Below are 21,617 nucleotides of genomic sequence, written 5' to 3'. Positions count from 1 at the left end.
GCATTCGCGGCCAGTACAGCTACTGGAAAAGTCTGTTCACATGTCTGGGGATGGAGCGGGAATCCTCCAGGGACATCACCATGAAGTTCTCCTGGAAGTACTCTGAAAGTATTCTGGAATCATTGCAGCCATTCTGGAATCATTGCAGCAAAGCATGCAGCAAATGGTCCTGGGTTTTGGTCGCATTAAAACAACATTCAGCCTATATCTTTCTGTGTTAGCCTCAGGAGAGTGATATCATTCATGGGCACCTGGTTGAAATGGGGGAATTTTTGTAAAGGAACAGTTAAAGGACCCCAATCATGCTGAACTGTTTGCGCTTGGCTAAAAGGGATCATCCTGGAGAATAGCCACGCGGTGGGGTGGAGGGAGGTGTGTGCTGCATATCCACCCAAAAAATGCCCCTCCTTTTAAATGTGAAATCCAACCCATTGCTTGCAATGGGAAAGGATGGCGCTGCAGTTTGAAGCCATTCCCACATGTTATGGATAAGAAGCCAACCCCGCGTACCCTTTGCCTTACCATGGCTGCATGGAAACCAAATTCTGTTGCCCAGCCGTGTCTGATGTGTCACCATACCAGCTGGTGCTCAATATAAAAGGCAAAATGCGACCTTGTACCTAAAGCACATGTGCTGTCTGCTGTGAATTACTTGATTCACTGTGAAAGAGTCTCCCTTCTGTTCTCAGAAATATATCATCATAAATTTTACTCTTCCTTTTTATCTCCCCCTAGGTGCAAATGTTTCTATGCTCCCCCTATCATCTCTGTCCCTGTGGTTATCGCAAATTAGAAGGCAAAAATGCACTCGCGATGACATGTTTTCCAAGCTCATGCAGTCCTCCTGCACTGATAGGGCACAGCTGAATGCGTGGAGGCATTCAGTGTTAGAGGCTAGGAAAGCATTAAGTGAGTGCAAAGAGCAGAGGCAGGATCACGAAGAGCGGAGGCAGGAGGTAATGCTAAGGCTAATGGGGGAGCAAACGGACATGATGAAGTGTCTTGTGCAGCTACAGGACAGCCAACAAGAGCACAGACCCTCACTGCATCCATTGTACAACTGCCTGCCCTCCTCCCCAAGTTCCATATCCTCCTCACCCAGATGCCCAAGAATGCTGGGGGGAGGCTCCGGGCACCCAGCCACTCCACTCCAGGGGATGGCCCAAGCAACAGAAGGCTGTCATTCAAACAGTTTGATTCATAGCGTGGCTACAATAAGCAATGTGGCCTTGTGCTTCTCTTCTCCCCCACCCCACCCCAACTGGGCTACCTTGTCAGTTATCTCCCTTTTTTATTATTATTAATAAAGAAAGAATGTGTAGTTTCAAAACAATAGTTACTTTATTTCGAAGCGGGGAGGGTGGTTGGCTTATAGGGAATTAAAATCAACAAAGAGAGTGGGTTTGCAACAAGGAGAAATACACACAACTCTCACACCAAAGCCTGGCCAGTCATGAAACTGGTTTTCAAAGCCTCTCTGTTGCGCAGCACACCTTGCTGTGCTCTTGTAATTGCCCTGGTGTCTGGCTGCTCAAAATCAGACACCAGGCGATTTGCCTCAACCTCCCACCCTGCCATAAATGTCTCCCCCTTACTCTGACAGATATTATGGAGCATAGAATCATAGAATATCAGGGTTGGAAGGGACCCCAGAAGGTCATCTAGTCCAACCCCCTGCTCGAAGCAGGACCAATTCCCAGTTAAATCATCCCAGCCAGGGCTTTGTCAAGCCTGACCTTAAAAACCTCTAAGGAAGGAGATTCTACCACCTCCCTAGGTAACGCATTCCAGTGTTTCACCACCCTCATAGTGAAAAAGTTTTTCCTAATATCCAATCTAAACCTCCCCCACTGCAACTTGAGACCATTACTCCTCGTTCTGTCATCTGCTACCATTGAGAACAGTCTAGAGCCATCCTCTTTGGAACCCCCTTTCAGGTAGTTGAAAGCAGCTATCAAATCCCCCCTCATTCTTCTCTTCTGCAGACTAAACAATCCCAGCTCCCTCAGCCTCTCCTCATAAGTCATGTGTTCTAGACCCCTAATAATTTTTGTTGCCCTTCGCTGGACTTTCTCCAATCTATCCACATACTTCTTGTAGTGTGGGGCCCAAAACTGGACACAGTACTCCAGATGAGGCCTCACCAATGTCGAATAGAGGGGAACGATCACGTCCCTCGATCTGCTCGCTATGCCCCTACTTATACATCCCAAAATGCCATTGGCCTTCTTGGCAACAAGGGCACACTGCTGACTCATATCCAGCTTCTCATCCACTGTCACCCCTAGGTCCTTTTCCGCAGAACTGCTGCCTAGCCGTTCGGCCCCTAGTCTGTAGCGGTGCATTGGATTCTTCCGTCCTAAGTGCAGGACCCTGCACTTATCCTTATTGAACCTCATCAGATTTCTTTTGGCCCAATCCTCCAATTTGTCTAGGTCCTTCTGTATCCTATCCCTCCCCTCCAGCGTATCTACCACTCCTCCCAGTTTAGTATCATCCGCAAATTTGCTGAGAGTGCAATCTACACCATCCTCCAGATCATTTATGAAGATATTGAACAAAACCGGCCCCAGGACCGACCCCTGGGGCACTCCACTTGACACCGGCTGCCAACTAGACATGGAGCCATTGATCACTACCCGTTGAGCCCGACAATCTAGCCAGCTTTCTACCCAGCTTATAGTGCGTTCATCCAGCCCATACTTCCTTAACTTGCTGAGCACACAGCAAGCAGCAATAACAATGGGAATGTTGGTTGCACTGAGGTCTAACCTAGTCAGCAAACAGCGCCAGTGAGCTTTTAAAAGTCCAAAAGCACATTCTACCACCATTCTGCAGTTGCTCAGCCTATAGTTGAACTGCTTCTTTCTACTGTCCAGGCTGCCTGTGTACGGCTTCATGAGCCATGGGAGCAAGGGGTAAGCCGGGTCCCCAAGGATAACTATTGGCATTTCAACATCTCCAACGGTAATTTTCTGGTCTGGGAAGTAAGTCCCTTCTTGCAGCTGCTCAAACAGGCTGGAATTCCTAAAGATGCGAGCATCATGCACCTTTCCCAGCCATCCCACGTTGATGTTGGTGAAACGTCCCTTGTGATCCACCAGTGCTTGCAGCACAATTGAGAATTACTCCTTGCAGTTTACGTACTGGTTGGCAAGGTGGTTCAGTGCCAAGATAGGGGTAGGCGTTCCGTCTATCGCTCCACCACAATTAGGGAAACCCATTGCAGCAAAGCCATCCACTATGACCTGCACATTTCGCAGAGTCAATACCCTTGATAACAGAACGTTAATGATTGCATTGGCTACTTGGATCACAGCAGCCCCCACAGTAGATTTGCCCACTCCAAATTGATTCCCGACTGACCGGTAGCAGTCAGGTGTTGCAAGCTTCCAGAGGGCTATTGCCACTCGCTTCTCAACTATCAGGGCATCTCTCATCTTGGTATTCCTGTGCTTCAGGGTGGGGGAAATCAACTCACAGAGTTCCAGGAAAGTGGCCTTACGCATGCGAAAGTTTCGCAGCCACTGAATCATCCCATACCTACAACACTATGTGGTCCCACCAGTCTGTGCTTGTTTTCCAGGCCCAGAATCGGCGTTCCACTATATCAACCAGTCCCACTGCCACCATGATGTCCCAATTGCCACAGCCTGTGCTTTCAGGAACGTCTGTGTCCATGTCCTCATCAAAATCGTCCTTGTGCTGGTGTCTCTTAGCCCGGTTCTGCATATACTCCAGGTTAATGCAGGAGGAGTCTACAATGCTCACAACAGCAGTGGTGAGCTGAGCAGGCTCCATGCTTGCCCTGGTATGGCATCTGCACAGAATAAAGGCGCAAAACGATTGTCTGCCGTTGCTTTCACGGAGGGAGGGGCGACTGACGACATGTACCCAAAACCACCCGTGACAATGTTTTTGTCCCATCAGAATTCCAATGGGCGGTGGAGACTGCGGGAACTGTGGGATAGCTACCCACAGCACACCGCTTCGTAACTCAATGCTAGCCATGGTAGTGAGGACGCACTCCGCCGACTTAATGTGCTTAGTGTGGACATACTCAATCGACTGTATAAAATCAATTTCTAAAAGCTGACTTCTATAAAATTGACCTAATTTTGTAGTGTAGACATACCCAAGTGACATAGTTATACCAATCTAATTTCCTAGCGCAGCCCAGGCCTCAGTTTACTGTAGTTCGCTGCATAATCCCTGGTTTCAGAGTAGCAGCTGTGTTAGTCTGTATCTGCAAAAAGTCTTTATTCAAGCCTAATGTGATGGTGTCCAGTTTGCAAATTAATTCCAATTCAGCAGTCTCTCCTTGGAGTCTGTTTCTGAAGTTTTTTTGTTGAAGAATTGCAACTTTTAGGTCTGGGAGTGGATGTGTCATTACACAAAGTAAAACTATTTCCCCATGTTCATTTTTCCCCCTACTGTTCCTCATACGTTCTTGTGAAATGGCCCACCTTGATTATCACTACAAAAGGTTTTTTCTCTCCTGCTGGTAATAGCTCACTTTACCTGATCACTCTCATTACAGTGTGTATGGTAACACCCATTGTTTCATGTTCTCTGTGTATATAAAATCTCCCCACTGTATTTTCCACTGCATGCATCCGATGAAGTGAGCTGTAGCTCACGAAAGCTTATACTCAAATAAATTTGTTAGTCCCTAAAATGCCACAAGTACTCCTTTTCTTTTTGCATAATCCCTGTAGCTAGACTTGAGCAATATAGAAATAAAGTAATAATTCACTAGTAAGTGAGTAGTTAATTTGATAAGCTTACTCTCTTTCTGCTCTTGGAATGTCTGCAAGAGGATTACAGTGTCCTTGAATTTACCCTTTATCTGAATTTGCCATAATATTTTTTCTTGTATACAGTTCATTGAATATTCCATACTCAGTTGTTGTTTTTAATAATTTAAGCCGTTTGTTAGATATGACAGGTCAAATTAGTCACATGGTATTGCTTCTGTTCCCTGGTTGGATGAGCATCTCTCATGATTCTGAGGAGGGTTTAAGGACTGAAAAGACAAGCAGGATCAGAGGTTTTTGAGAAAATGGTAAACATTTCAGAAATGTGAGCCTTTCACATTTCTGAAGAATGAGGCTAACATAAGACTGATTAGCTCCAAATTTAGTGCAGACTCCAAATTTAACTTTCTTCCATCATGGCTCCACAGTCCATGTGCTATTCTATTCCATCTAGGTTCTCATGCTTCGTTCATCACCATAGTATCTAAGGGCCTTCCAGTAGCTCATTAAGTAACATGACTAACATCTGCCACATGTGATTTGTTCTCTCAGCTTCTTTTCAAGGAGAGAAGCTTATGCAGGGGAGTGTCTTGTTTTGGTAGGGATGTCTGGTTTTTTTAAACAAATACATATGTTGCTTTGTGTTTGTTACAGACGGCAAGGTCAAAGAAATGCACCTTGCATGTAGTACAGACGGTGGTGAGGTGTATGATGGTGCTGAGTTTCTGTGCGGTGCCAGTTATGCAAGGTGAAGGCAGTTCCAGGTCTGGCTTGCTCAGTTGCCTCTGAGCTCTAGTGAGGGATATGAAAACCTACATCTTCGCTGAGCTAATAAGTATTGTCTCAGCTTACACCAAGTACACTAAGTGCCGTATTGCATTAGCTGATCTGTAATTTTCTAACTGCACCACCACAAAGTGTACCTGAGTGGTCCTGAATTAATTGCAAAAGATGCAGCAAAATCTTTTAATTGTCTCTTTTCTAGCACACCAGCAAAGAGTTTTGGAAATCCTACCTCATGTTATGTCATCAGGGAGGGTCATATCCTACCTAAAATAGTCACCCCAGTGCAAATACTTGAGTCCATGAACTTTACATTTACATTCTGGGTAAAACTGGCCTGTGTACCACTTGAGCACTATTCTGAGGGCGTAAGTGGGACTTACGTGGTGCAGAGTTGCTGGCCTGCTACATAGGGGTGACTTATTTAAGCAAGTAAAACTCAATTGCTTTAATATTTGTGGAAGGAGAATACATAAGGGGCACAGCCAGAGCAAATTGATTGTTAAGTGATAGTGAATACTCCTGGAAGCTTCAGGCTTCTTTGGTAGTTACCCAGTTCTTAAAAAGAAGTAATGTCAATTCAAAGACCTAGTCCAGCAAAACGAGACTTACAAATTAAACTGGACTGAAATTCAAAATTGAAATAACAGTGTTTTCAAGGCAACCAGACAGGTTCTGATATGGAAACAAGCTCATGTTGTTGTTTTTTTTTTAATGGAAAGGAGATATTCTTCCTAGCATTTGGTGCATGATTGCTATTAAAGTGGTCACTTGTGGTCATGACATACCACTGTAGTTGCTACCATGATGCTGACTCACCATTGAATTCACTCTGCATTCACAGATTAGCAGTGAGGATAGCCAGACTCACTACTGAACAGCTTTAATGAAAAATGCTCTACAAAGGAACAATAAAAACGTTATTAGTATTTGCACAGCACCAGCAATTGAGATGCAATATTTCATGTGAAAAAGTTTTTGATTTAGCCTTTATTACTTAAGTTTATAGCATCCGAAACAAACCTTGAGATGGAAAACTTTCTGTCTGATGTCTAGCTTCATCCAATTGCAGGTAGCTAATACTTAATTTACTTATAAAACAAACAGGCAATGCTAACATTGTGCCAAAAGCCACAAACTTAAGCAATTTATTAACACTGATCTAGCAAAGGGGAAATTTAATAAATGTCTTATTTTAAAGGGCAATTGAATCAACTTGTACTTTAAATAACTCCATGCTTCCTTTCTTTTTCAGTGCAAAAACAGCATCATACTGTGTGTTCCTCTATATTTCATTTACACGTACTTCTTAGTTTCTGCATGTGGTTGTAGCAAATTTTATGTTAGTGGAAAAATAGGAGCCTTGGAAAAAAATACTTGGGATAAAATAGAAGCTAACATTGACCACTACACCCAAAACCCAAACCGGACTGAAACTGAGTCATTTTTGAGCTTAGGAAAAGTTCAGCTTACTTCTCCTTCCCTCTCCCCTGTATCTAGATTTTAACTTTATGTGACTATTGCAGCTGGAAGTAAAAGTGCCTGAAATCTCACAAGAAAGTCTATTCCCATGATATGTGCAGCGCAGTTTTGGAGATTCAAGAGGCTTAAATAGTTGCAATTACTTATCCATACTAAGTAAATCTATGAACTCTTTGAGATACAGCCACCAAATTGATATTTAAAAAATGAGAACGAGTCTGGTGGCACCTTAAAGACTAACAGATTTATTTGGGCATACACTTTTGTGGGTAAAAAATCCACTTCTTCAGGTGCATGGAGTGAAAATTACAAATGCAGGCATGATTATACTGACACATGAAGAGAAGGCCGTTACCTCACAAGTGGAGAACCAGTGCTGACTCTCCACTTGTGAGGTAACTCCCTTCTCTTCATGCATCAGTATAATAATGCCTGCATCTGTAATTTTCACTGCATGCATCTGAAGAAGTGGGTTTTTTACCCATGAAAGTTTATGCCCAAATAAATCTGTTAGTCTTTAAGGTGTCACCGGACTCCTTGTTGTTTTTGTGGATACAGAATAACACGGCTACCACTTGATATTAAAAAAAATATTTCATATGAAAAGTCGAATGAGGGATGAGTCAGGAGCCAAAAAAATGGTGTTTTTCCCAAATAAGAAAGGAAGATGATGATTCAGCCTCCCCTCCCCTACCCCGCCCCCCAGTCTTGTGCCTATCCTCTTCTTTTATAAAACCATCTTTTTTCAAGGGAAAATACTTGAATTTATAAAACAATAAACAAACCATTGGGCCTACGCCCACAATTTGTACTAAACCTGGGCAAATAGTTTGCAGTTTAATTTGTTGTTCAAAACAATTTACCAAGTAATTTCTACAAATCAGTCATGGTCTGTACACTTTGTACAAGCAGTTTCTTGTGGGTATTTGACATCTGAATAGTATTTGTTAATTTTGATTGGACACAGGAGGACACATGGTATGTTCTCTGTTTCCTGACTGGATGGGTATAAGCCTTAAAATCATGTATTCTTGGTGAGAATTCATAATTTGTTGTCCACACACTTCACTAGTCCCCTGAACATCCCTGCCAGTGAATTCATAGGGCATGATCACTGTCAAAGCAAATGAATCAAATAATGTAAATAAATAAATATTTACAGAAAATGTTTTGCAATATTCACTTGGCTTTAATAGCAATACAGTAAATAACAGAAACTCAGTTAACTTCGTCACCTCCTCTGCATTCCTATGGTTATAGGCTTAGGGTAGCGAGCTTCTCTTTGTCAGTGAAGATAGGGGATGAAGGTCATGGTAGTAGCAGACTGTCTAATTTTTAGGCCCCACAGCCACCTTTTTAATAAGGCTAGAACAGGGCTGGGCAAACTACAGCCTAGGGGCTGCATCCAGCTCTCCAGACATTTTAATCCATCCCTCAAGCTCCTGTCATGGAGCAGGGTCCTGGGCTTGCCCCACTCTGGCGCTCCAGCCAGGGAGCAGGATCAGGGTTTTGACCCACTCTGCACAGCTCCTGGAAGCAGCGGCATGTCCCCCTTCTGGCTCCTATGCATAGGGGAAGCCAGGGGGCTCCGCATGTTTCCCCCCACTGCAAGCGCCACCCCCACAGCTCCCATTGGCCTGGAACTGCTGCTAATGGGAACTGCAGGGGCAGTGCCTGTGGACAGGGCAGCGCGCAGAGCTGCCTGGCCACACCTCTGCATAGGAGCTGGAGGACGGTCATACCGCTGCTTCTGGGAGCTGCTTGAGGTAAGCACTGCCCGGAGCCTTCATCTCTGACCCCCTCCCACACCCCCAGCCCTGATCCCCCTTCTGCATTCCAAACCCCTCGGTGCCAACCCGGGGCACCCTCTTGCACGCCCAACCCCCTCATCCCTAGCCCCATTCCAGAGCCCACACCCCCAGACGGAGCTCTCACCCCCTCCCGCACCCCAACCACCAATTTTGTGAGCATTCATGACCTGCCAATTTCCATACCCAGATGTGGCCCTTGGGCCAAAACATTTGCCCACCCCTGGGCTAGAAGAATCTATCTCCGGGGCCTTGGACTCCTTGTTATCTCCTATATTCAGCCATCAGTCCTTTAACCCAGTAGAAAGGTCCTTGATACATTGACTTGACTTTGGATGTCTGGACTTTGCCCATTATGTAGGGAAAACAGTTTTGAAAATGTATTTCAGTGTGCAGCCTGCGTGCTTCATGTGTAAAAGGATTCCAAAATCACACAGAGCTCTGAGTATGGGGAGCTCCAGGAGGCAGTGCTTCTCAGGGACACAGAGCTTTCACAGCGTTACTAGGAAAGCAGTTACTGCACCACTCCTTAGGCAGGTGCAGTGTGTACTCCTGCTTGTGACTGGCCTATTCTGCTAGTCATTGTCTTGGCCCTGCCTCCTTACTGCCCCTTCTTGAGATGTTAGGACCCATGAAGGCAATTGCCAATCCCTGCACAGGGAGTGCTAGAGAGGGAAGGATCCTTTTGCTCTTCTTAGGCCTTTTGTGCCTGAGCCAATCACAATCTGGCCTTTAATCCATAGTATTTACATGTTCACTGATAACGCAGAAGTCATAACCATAATGATTCCACTTTAAAAATAGGGAGGGCATATTATAAAATTCATCGTTCCCTGTGAACTGATTGAGGTAGCAAGACTCTCTCAGAATTCAACAGGCGAAAATCACAGACAATCAGCTTGCTAATGATTGCTAAGAGAGTCATAGAAACGGCATAAAGGTCAAAATATATTGTAGACATAAATGGAAGCTTTTAAAGTTGGGAAGAGATTTATGGCAGAGGGCTGCATGAATTGCCATTGGAACCATTCTTTTCCATTATCCCTCTGAATGACTCGTCTGATAGTACTGAAATCAAGATACTCGAGTTTGAAGATTAATGGGAAGGAACGGCAAATAATCAGAAACAAAGACATCGGAGAAGTAAGCCCTTACTTAGACTATAGAGTACTTGAGCCCGTAAAGTGCGAATATAGTTCAATGAAAATAAATATAAAATTAGTATTGAAGTAGATGGCTCTCCTCACACTAAAAAAAAATACAATAATCCTATAAATCAAAATTGCAGGTCAGATAGTTTTGTGGGGGACTAAAACCAATTTCATTCGCATATTGACATTTTAAAGGGGAATGACATGGAAGTGAAGTCATTCTATTGTGACTGAGGAACAAAAGATGCGTCTTTAATCTGGTTAAAAGCAAGTCTCCAAGTGTGACTTGTGAATGCAATGAACTTGTGTACACAGAGTAGCTGAATGAAGATAGATAGAGTCCTGTATGGAATCAGAGAATATCATCCTATGGCTTTCATTGTGCTGAAATTCTCCCCTGTGCAGTGAACCAGCAGAAGGACAATGTGTAACAAGAACCCTGGGTATGCATCGCTTCATTCTCACTTTAGCCCTCAAAATAAGCTTTGTGCAGGCCACTGCACTGGGGACAACTTCATCCTTAAGTGAGAATTGTAAGGAAGATATTCTCTAAAACATGAGGGTCAAGAGCAGGTACCAGGGAATCATATCTATTCTGCCTTTTCCATATTGCTAAATAGAAGAAGGGGGGTACAGCTAGAGTCCAGCTACACAGGATGAGTACTGGGGGGGTGTCATGATATAGAAAAATGTTGAGAACCACTGCTCTAGACCACTGCCTACAAACTTAAGATATTCAGAAATTCTCTTCACTTCTTTGGGCCCTTACAGACTTCTTTGGGCCCTCACAGTTCTAAATGGTGATAGCATCTTGAGTCCTTTAGGTGTATAGCATCACAATACGTTGTGATACACCTGCCTCTAGTTAAAGTTATGGACCAGATCCTTAACTAGTTTATGTTGACATCGCTCCATTGATTTCAATGAACCTCATCCGATTTCAAATTACCAGCTGAGGATCTGGCCCCATAACACTATGACCTTGGATTAATCTCCATTCCTGTATCTAACACACTATAAAACAGTGATGGTAATACTTGCCTGCTATATTGTCCAGGCATATTGAGAGGAGTTAGTCATTTGTGACATATAGGTATTGTTACAGCTGCTCTCTGGAAGTTTCCCAAAGTAGGCCACAAAAGCAAAGATGACTGAGTGAGAGGTGATTTGGGTGATTTAGTTAGCAAATTTGTGGGGACCTTATGTCAATACTTATATCAAGTATTGGACTGATGTAAAGTATTCCAGCTTTTCCAGCTACATTAACAAAACATAGAATAAGGCCCATGTATCATAAGAGCCCTGATTGATCATCTTATTTGAAGGATGACAATTCTAATGTCATCCTCTAGTCGTATGCTGGGGAAGGGATGATTGCTAACTACTGAAATACCCATGCTGCTTTCTACAGCAGTTAGGTTTATCTTGGAAACTATCTTTCACCACAGTATTTAAGTCTCCAACCCAAATATTGATGAGGTCCTGTTTGGCACAGGTGATCACAATAGCTCAGCATGCCTTTTAACTATTATCTTTTTTACTCTGAGGCATATTTTTAACATGATGTTGCAGTTACACTTGTTCCGTGGTATGTCCAAAGGGAAGTCTGAGGTCTATTGATTGTTTTACACAGAAAATAACCTTTAGCCTTCCAACGCTTCCACAAATTCCTCTATCTCAAACCAAAATACCACCATTTAAATTTGTGGTGATCTTAACACTATTTCTTCGTTAAATCGTTGTACAAAGTTAATCCTCACCTCCGCCTTTTGGGATAGGAGGAGGGCATGTCCAATTTAGATGACCTAATCTAGCCCCAAAGGAAGAATTTTCTGGAAACTTTCTTTTGTTTATGAAAGAGTTTTACTTAATGGAGAATATAAAGATGGGGAGGTTATGGGGGAGACTTTCAATGGGCGTTGAGTGCCTCAGCTGCCCTTTGTGCCTTTGATAATTTATATTTCTCACTACTGTAATGATTATCATGCTTGGCATTTTATTGTCCTTCCTAGCTGCGGCTTTTAAAGGAACTTAAGATGTCCAACTCTTGTTCAATTTCAATGGGATTTGAATGCATAAATCCTTTCCCTTTGGAAATCCCAGCCTCTGTCTTGTGTGTCCTATTGCATCTTTATTCAGGCACAATAAATTTACTTTAAAAAATAAATCTAAAACCCTGCTCCTGCAATATGTCTTCCTGGATCTGGAAAAAAAAAATACCACTAATCTCCAGCCTCAAGAGCTCTATGTAGTTCAGATTGCCTTCAGATCAGCATCTGGATTTTTGGGTGCTCACCTGAACCTAGACAAATTTACAGCCCTTTAGAAGGTGTGTGCATTTATTCCAGTCATGCATTTGTCTTTTGTTAAGGCTGTAGTTGTTTCAGGTTGTGCCAAATATTTGTGTTGTGATGGGCACAAATGAGTGCTTTGGATAAATCCAGCAAGCTTGTTTTAAGATGTGAGCCAGCTCAGGACTCAAATTGAGATCTGCAAGGTGCTGAGGGACATTTTTGACAAAAAAAAATTAATCAAAAAGTGAAGATTTGTCAGAACAGTTGTAGAATGTTTCAAAATTATCAAAACAAACCAATGGTGTTTTTCTTTTTCTTTTTGGATTTTAAGTTTGCAAAACATTTTTGATATTTCAACTTTTTGTCCCAATTTGATTTGGGAAAAATGTTTGAAATCTCAAAATTGTTCACAGGATGAGAAAAACATTTCCTGCCCAGTTTTACTGAGCACTATGACCCTAGTCCAGCAAAGTGTTTAAGCAAGCACTTAACTTATAAACATGTCAGTAGTTCCCTAGAAGCCAATAGGATTACTTGTGTGCTTTAATTCTTTGCTAGGTCATGGCTAGAATGTTCTGCACCTTGAATAATGAGCCCTGGAGGAGAAAGGGCATCCTAGTGCAATAACCCACTGTAAAACCTGTTCTGCCCATAAACTGCTGTTTCATTATTCTTTTTTGTCTAACTCCTGTTGTTATTTCTACCGCATGAACACATGCTTCATTAGTCCTTTTATTTGGTTTTAAAAATATAAGGTTTTCATATGAATTTTAAAATATATTTGATTTCCCTTTAGACTTTTTTCAGCCTCTTGAGCAGCTTTACTCAACTCATCATAAGTGAAATTCACAAGCCCTCCAGACCCCTTAAGCTATGCTCCATTTAGGGCTCAATCCTGCTCCCAGGGACAGAAGTTGGCAAAACAGCCAATTTAAGAGGCTTGGATTATTCAAACTGCAACAAACCTCCAAGTCACCTAACATAAGGCAACCCATCTTAATGCATTTGTATGTGACATCTGCACTCATCATTGTTATATTCTTTTAAGGACTAAAAACCCATTCATGAGTCTCTCATCTCTTGCTGGAAAAGCTCTGAAAACATACTCAGACACTTTACTCATCTGGGAAATGAATAAGGAAGTCTTTTCTTCTTGGATGACATCAGTCCTTAATTATGTGCACAGTATAGTTTCCCTTATTCCAAGAGCCAGTTCAGAATAAAACACAATGATGGATTAAATGAATACTTCCATTTTACGATCACATGTCACTCAGCTGTAATTAGAACTGTGTGTCAATATTTGCATGCGATTGGCAGAGCTGGCAAAATTTCATGTTTTAACTGAATAAAAACATACAACACTCTGGCAGTAATTACTGAGTGAGATTTTCCTTTATTGCAGAAAATCAGTCTTCTGTCTTCAAAAACAGTCCTTCCCATTTGTAGTATGGCAGATAATCTCCACTCCACCAATCAAGCAAAGGATAAAAAAAATTCTGTGGTAACAGAACAGAAGACAGGATACTGGGCTGGATGGACCATTCTTATGTTCTTAACTATCAGTCCCAACCTGTGTAAATTGTCAGGCATGGGCAGGCCCTTAAAAGGGAAGCACTCAAACTAGCAGAGCAAGAGCTCCCAGACCAGGGCACTAGGTTACTTGTTGAGGAATAGTTTGAGAGCACTGCCAACTCGAGCCCTCTGAGGAAAGAAGCAAAGTCTATTTGTTGTTGTTTTGGGGGGTGGAGGGGTGGGGGTGCTGTTAGTTGAAATTGCCAGGACTAGCTCTCTGCCATTAGCCAGGCAGGACGGAGGGAGACCAAACTTCCTGTGGCGCCTAAAAGACCGGTTTCCCTCTGTCATGTGAGGGAGACGGCCCTGCCCCTCACAGGCCAGGGAACTGTTTTATTACCTCCCTCCCCCTGAAGGGGGCAGACTTGCTAAGAGGTACAGCTAGAGCTATACCCCAGGACTAGATCACAGGACTACTGTTGCCCAGGAATGATGTATGAGGTAAGTAAAGTGCCTGCCTTCACCAAGGGAATGACCTCAAGACATAACCTTCAACACCTTCATTTGAGACACTATGAGAGGCCTGGGTTCCAAAGACTTAGAAGGGCTGAGGTAGGTTGGATGCATATTTCATATTGTGTGAAACCTACAATGAGAGTGAGCCACAGTGCAACACTTTTGAGAATCTTTCACTTTGTCGGAATGCAGAGTTATCACCTCAATGCTTTCTTTGACTTCGTTTTTTTACAGTAGGGAAAAACACTTACTCCCATTAGATTAGTGGCCTCAGTGACAACTATGTGATAAATTAGTTCGGCCTTTTGAGTGCTTTGATAGGCATGATGAAAGATTTCCTTACTATACCTCATATGGTACATAAATTGGAGAAAAATGTATGTGCATTGCAAAAGCTTCTAATCTAATTTGGTAAAGAATAGAGTTAGTATTTACTAATAATATGGGGGAATTTAAAAGACTAGCATCTTCACTGTATTATTTACAATGCTTTTGATGCACGGTAGTGGCTCAAACAAGTAATAGAAGATGAGTGTTGGTTTGTATACAGACCTTGCACAAAAAAGTATCAGAAACCCATCCACCCTTTCATTTAGAGGATAAAATAGGTGTATTACATGAATGTATCAGAGTCCAACTATAAAGACAGTCAACTGAACTTGCAGCAAATTCTGGATCTGCTCCTTCTCATGTTAACTTCAGTGGTGCAAATAACTGCCTGTTTTTTTTATGCTGATAACACTGTATTTCTCTATCCCAATAAATCATTGTTTTATGCTGATGACACAGTATTTCTGTATCACCATAAATCATCTGCAGCAGTTGAGAGTGTGTTAATGAATGATACAATATGTTAAACATCACTCAGTGGAAATGTGGGTTAGCTGGATATCCCAGACCTTCTTGTGAGCATAGTTAATGGAAGTTGCTTTGCCTGTAAGTAGATATGAGGCTAGAGGCTAACAAACTTTAAACAAAGCATTCCCTTTTTGAAAGTATTAAACATAATTTTTGGTTAAACTTCCCAGACTTCCGGGGCTTGGCATGCAGTGCTTGCCTAATGAGTAGTGGCATGGGCATATCTTTTTAATGATGTCACAATGTACCTTGTAAGGCACGGGCCCCTATTTTACATTGTTCGGTCCCTCTGCTTGGTGCAGCAACAGTGAGTTGGCAAAGAAAGCTTAAGGGAAGTGGAACTGACCTTTTTTTCTTCTGCTCCCTCACTCTTTGGTGGCACAGAAAGCCCGGTGTATATTTCCAGATACCCAATCAGCAGGATCAGAGAATAATCAGCTCTTTTAAAAAAAAAATCAAGAAAGCAGATCTTAGTTGGACGAAGGCAAAGAGTGACAAACAAATCCCTTGAGCCATAGCTATTACTGAGATAGTATTTCAAATATTAATTCAGCCAAATCTTTCTCTGGAGAGTGAGTCCATGCTATAAACTTTAAAAGACCATCTTCCTTACATGACATCTTCAGAGATGACTGTTTCCATCCCCTTGTCCACTTTAAACCCAGGCCTTCCACAGAAGGCACAGATTTCTTTTTTAAACCACACTTCGATTATGGTGATATTATATGGGGTCAGTGCTCAGTCAACTGTTAAATAAATTGCAAATTCTACAAAACACAGCCAGCAGAGTCATTGCTAACTGTAACGCTACAACTTCAAGCAAAATTACATCTGGCTACAATGCTATTCAAATGCATAAATTATACAGCCTCTGATTATCTTAAAGAAAATTCAGCCATTAAACTTATTTTTATAGGCACAAAACAAGAGGAAGTGCCAAAAGGAATCTCTAGCTCCTAAAAGTCACAAGAAGAAAAATAATTGGCAAACCTTTTCCGCCTGCAGTTTTATATAATGTTCTCTCTCCCTCCTGATGTTCAATCATCCCCCACCACTGGGATATATAAAATCACAGAACAGCAGGCGGGGTGCAAGCTGTGGGGGTTTTGAGCAGCAGGTGGGCCAGAGTTTGACTCTGAACCTGGACAACACATGTCCTTAGATGGGAGTCTAGCAGGGGAGGAAAATTTTCCTGGGGAGGAAAATTGTAATTTAGCAAAATATAAAGACACATCAGATGGGACTGTTCAGTTTTGATTCAGTGTTTATTCATCTTCAAGCCTCTCCAAGTGCCAACATCAAACACATGGTGAGCTCAGCTGCAGACCTCTTGTATATAATGAACAGGGCACTGACATCCCTACTTCATGGCTGCAATGACACTTGAGGAAGCAGAGCGGAGTGACTGACTGATTATCCAACAGCTGCAAGGGCCCTTATATCAAAGACCAACATCTCCTTTAGTTGTCTCACTACCCCCCTGAAAGAAATTTAGTATGGCTAAAGTGGACTTTATTTTCTTTCCACTCAAGCCCAGTCCCCTTCTGCTATTCTCCATCACCACAGGTAACATCCATTCATTGCTGGAGGTGTCACACCTCCCAACCATCCACGGGACAGCTGGCAAGATCACCTTTCCCTTCCTTACCTGTGGCCTTGTCAGCCTCCAATCCCATATGCATCTCCACACTAAGCTCCCCTCTTCTGAAATATTTAGTTCAAAACTGTGCATAGTTCCTCCCTTCCTTATTCCCCTTACAGACCACTGAAAAAAGGACTTCTTTGCCAAATGTCAGCCATTCATATATCTGACCAAGTAACCGTCAAAATATATGCCACTTCCATGACCTTTCTCTAAGTTGGATTTTTGCTTCTAGCCCAGCCTCATGCTTCCCTTCCTCATAGATATGTAGCAGAAAGGGAGAGAGTTGCCCACTGAGCTGATTGTCTTTTTCCATGTCATCCAGTATCAAGGGAAGAAGAAGCTGGATTCTCTTTCCTGGATTTGAGGGAGAGGGTGAGAAAAAACTATTACATCTCCCTAAGTTATGAGTGATGTCAGCAAAAAATCCTGGCCAGTTCCCTTCTCTAGAGAGATGAGAAGAAACCCCAGGGAAAGGGAAGGAGGTCTCCATTCCCCACTCAGATAAAATAATGGGAAGATTAATTGAGCCCACAGGGCATGCAGTCTCTTTTCTACAGGCAGAATGGCTCTCTTGCCTTTCAATATTCCCTCCAGCTGATCTCTTAAAGAGAGAAAATGGTGGGAGCAGGCCAGCCAGACAACCCTAAGAAATGGCAGGGTACTAGCTGGAGACCCCCTTAAGACAGAACAAGAAGCAATGGTCTCAAGTTGCAGTGGGAGAGGTTTAGGTTGGATATTAGGAAACACTATTTCACTAGGAGGGTGGTGAAGTGCTGGAATGGGTTACCTAGGGAGGTGTTGGAATCTCCATCCTGAGAGGTTTTTAAGGCCCGCCTTGACAAAGACTTGGCTGGGATGATTTAGTTGGTGTTGGTCCTGCTTTGAGCAGGGTATTGGACTAGATGACCTCCTGAGGTCTCTTCCAACCCTAATCTTCTATGATTCTAAGACTTCAGAAGTGGAAGATGACTGGCATGCCCTCAGAATATACCTATAGGTAAATGAATGTTGTGAAGGATGTCTCCTAGTTGCTCACATTTATGGTTCTGAATAAAATTCAAGTATTTGAGTTCCCAATCTATAATCCCATTGTCCTACATCCCTATGATGTCCTTATGTACAGGTATCTTTAAGTTTGGCCACCCAAACAAAGAAGGAAGTGCAAGTACAGAATATGGTAATCTTCCAGAAGCTCATGGCCATATGGAAACTTCAAATCATTCTCTTCATTGTTAGTAACCTTCCTCAAAGTAACCTAAGGTACAGCAGGAAGATCACTCCTGATATAATTGCATTGTTTTTTCTCATTCCATGGTGTATCATCCTCTGATTTTACCCAGGTCATTATTATCTTACTCTGATTGCACTGTTCTTATCATTTGCATTAGAAACAAGAGGCAAAGAGAGCTTCTATCAGAATTTGGATAGCAACATGTTACAACCCCTTAACTGGGGTTCTAGCTCCTCAATACACCGCTACTGGGGTAAAAGTAACTTAACGGACTTACTGATACGGAGGGCAGCTGGGATCCTGGGCAAGGTGGGGCGGGAGGGTGGCTCTGGGCCCCCAGAAGGGGCGGGCCCTCAGTGAGAAGGGGCAGGGCTGGGGACAGACTCCCCCAGCCAGTCCTTCAGCACTGTCTGGCCTGCACCACCCAGGGCTCTGGCGGCAATTTAAAGAGCCAGGGACTTGGGCTGCTGCCGGGAGCCCTGGGTCCTTTTAAATCATCAGGCCCAGGGCAGCTGCCCCTTTTGCCCCTCTCTATCCCCATCAGCAGCCCTGCTGGTATGGTTGGTGGTGTACTGGCAGTCTTACCGGTATGCCATATCGGACCGGCTTACTTTCACCTCTGCCCTACCCCATGATTACTGCCTAACAGTTACTTCTTAGTATTTCACCTACCAGGAGAGGAATTCATCATTGAATCTTATAGGAGTCAATATTAATGATATTTTAACCTTGCTGTTCTGCTTAATTCAACTGTGTGATAGGTTCTGACTTATCTGAGTCAGTGGCTATCAAAATCTTTATCCAAACCTGAACTACTCACAGAATAAAACACAGCGGTGGTTATGATGTGTGAACTAAAATGTTAATTATACTTGACCATATCAATATCTTTGCCTGAATTGTGGGTATCAGAAAAGGTAGAAATTCCTTCCTCTTAGGTTTTTTTTAATTCTGTCTTTGCATTCAGAGAGATCAGCACTCTCCCTGATGTGAAGGTAATTAACTCAATCAGATGAATCTCCATGTATGTTTGCACATGGCTTTGAAAACATAAAGCTCTTTCTAAAGTAATAATGCTATGTAAGCATTATTATTGTTTGTTCTTATTACTATTTCACTAATATAACCAATTCACTCACAGGACAGCTTCTTTATGTTGGACTGTCTATATTACAAGTAAACCTGTGTTAATTTTACATTTTTGTGACAGTTCATTCACACAAGTCTCATATAGTCTTTCTGGCAAGATGTCTTGATGGGTTGAGTTTACTGCAAGTGAGGTGACAGACATCTGGGGATTTTAGTTCCACAAAATGCAGTTGTTTCAGTACAGAGCAACCCATGAAAAATCTATCTTCCAGTATTACTTTGCTCATGCCCTTTTGCTTGGTTTTGAGTTTGAATGAACCCAGAATTGCAGAGTTAAGCCATGACATTTCACTTGGTTTCAGGTTGAAATATGAAAACCAGAATACCACATAATTGATGTGTGAAATGGTAAATTTTTCCAACTTACCTCACAACTCATCCCAGGTTAGATTTTGAACCTGGCCCAATTTTAGGATTGTACTGAAGCTATATAACAAAATTTATACTCTGCTTGTGAGTTCCCAGAAATGTTCTAAATTCTTTCACCAAACCCACTTATTATCAGTCCTAAGAACTTGCAGTGAGATGCATTAGTGCTGGTGAATTATCTGTGATAGTGCCATTACTACGTGTGACAACTTTAACCACAGATACTGTGAGCTCCTTTAACTTCTGTGCTTAAAGAGGGAGGCAAGAATATCCATTTAAGGGTCTGCTGCAACTGGATGAAACTGCTTCTTGGTGGGGGGGGGGTTTCCTCCAGTGCTGCTGTTCTGTTCTAATTCTGCTGCATCTATCCATTATATAATATAGTGGTTATTAATTTAGAATGTCTCGTAAAGTATAACATTGTCATTACTAATTATATTAATTGTTTGAATTCCTAATTCCCCTGATGGGTGGGTTTTTTATGATTTCAGTCCTATCAGTGCAAATATAAAGGAAGAGGGAAGGTGGGGGAATAGAGGAGGAATCAGAGAGTGAGAGAATCAGATGCTTTCCTTACATAATCAGCCTTTCCTTTCCTGAGAATAACACTAAATTTAGAGAAACTATTCAAACTTGTTACATATTAGATCTTTACAGCCTACATTTGGTAAAATGGTTTATTCAAGAATGAATAATACTCTAAAAGATAAATTTCAAACTGAAAATAACATCCATTACATTACCATTATAAAAGCACTTTTATAATTGAACTCTTTAAATATGTACAGAGAAAATAAAGAGCAGTAAATGCAGGAGCTATTTTTATGCACTACAAAGAGGAGGACTGGGGGGTGGTTAAAGCACAGAACTGGGATTGGGGAGATGTTAACTCAGTTTTTGCCTCTGCCATAGACTTCCTGTGAGACCCTGTCCAAATAACCCTCAGTGCTTCAGTTCCCCATCTTTAAAATAGGGTACTTCCTGCCTTGCACTTCTTGTTTCTTTGTGGGTAAGGACTGTGTCTCACTATGTTTGTATAACTCTGTCCTCAGTATGTATTATGAGTAAGGCTACATTTTAGTCACGGGTATTTTTAGTAAAAGTCATGGACAGGTCACAGGCAGTAAATAAAAATTCACAGCCTGTGACTTATCCATGACTTGTACTGTATACCCCTGATTAAATCTGGGGGGGGCAGCCTGGGGGTGCCACAGGTGCTGGGGGTGGGTAGGGATGGCAGGCTCTCCACCCGGCTCCGTGCCTCCCTGGGAGTGGCGACATTCCCCCTTCCTCAACTCCTAGACAGAGGTACAGCCAGGAAGCTCTGTGCACTGTCTGTGCCCCAAACACCGAATCCACAGCTCCCATTGGCCAGGAACTGCGGCCAATGGGAGCTGCGGGAGCAGTGCCTGCAGACAGATGCAGCGCACAGAGCCCCCTGGCCACATCACTGCCTAGGAGCCAAGGGATGTCACTGTTTCTGGGGAGCACCCCCGAGGTAAGTGCCACCCAGAGCCCTCATCCTCTCCTGCACCCAAACTCATGCTGCTGCTAGGGGAGAGGGGCACAGTGGCCTGAGACTGCACCGGCCACTGCAGAACTCAGAGGTCCTGGAAAGTCACAGAATCTGTGACCTCCATGACAAACTTGCAGCCTTAGTTATGACTCACCTTCCGTGTCCCCGCCACACACACACACAATGAATCTGTCACATATCTCAGCCAGAGAACAGAGTCTTTTCCCCCTTGTGGGCATGTGATGTGGTCTGATTCATTACAACTGGGTTATCCAATCTATATGCTGTAGACTGGGGGAGGTGATGTGCTAGTCTGCATCTGGGCTGGGAGCAGGAGGCCCTTTGATCTTAGTAGAGATGGTTGGGGGAAAAAATTGTCCCCAGAAATTTGACAAAAACAGACACCCCTCCCCCATCATTTCTATCTATATTTACTCTGGAAATTTTTGATTTTTTTCCCCATCAAAAACAGTTTGGATATAACACTTTTGACCTGCCCTAGATCTTGGCTGGGTCTGCTACACTGCCATGTTTTCTCCTCAG

The sequence above is a fragment of the Lepidochelys kempii genome, chromosome 10 (assembly GCF_965140285.1).
Source record: "Lepidochelys kempii isolate rLepKem1 chromosome 10, rLepKem1.hap1, whole genome shotgun sequence".
In the NCBI taxonomy this organism is placed as follows: Eukaryota; Metazoa; Chordata; order Testudines; family Cheloniidae; genus Lepidochelys; species Lepidochelys kempii.
This window is presented reverse-complemented; position numbering follows the sequence as displayed.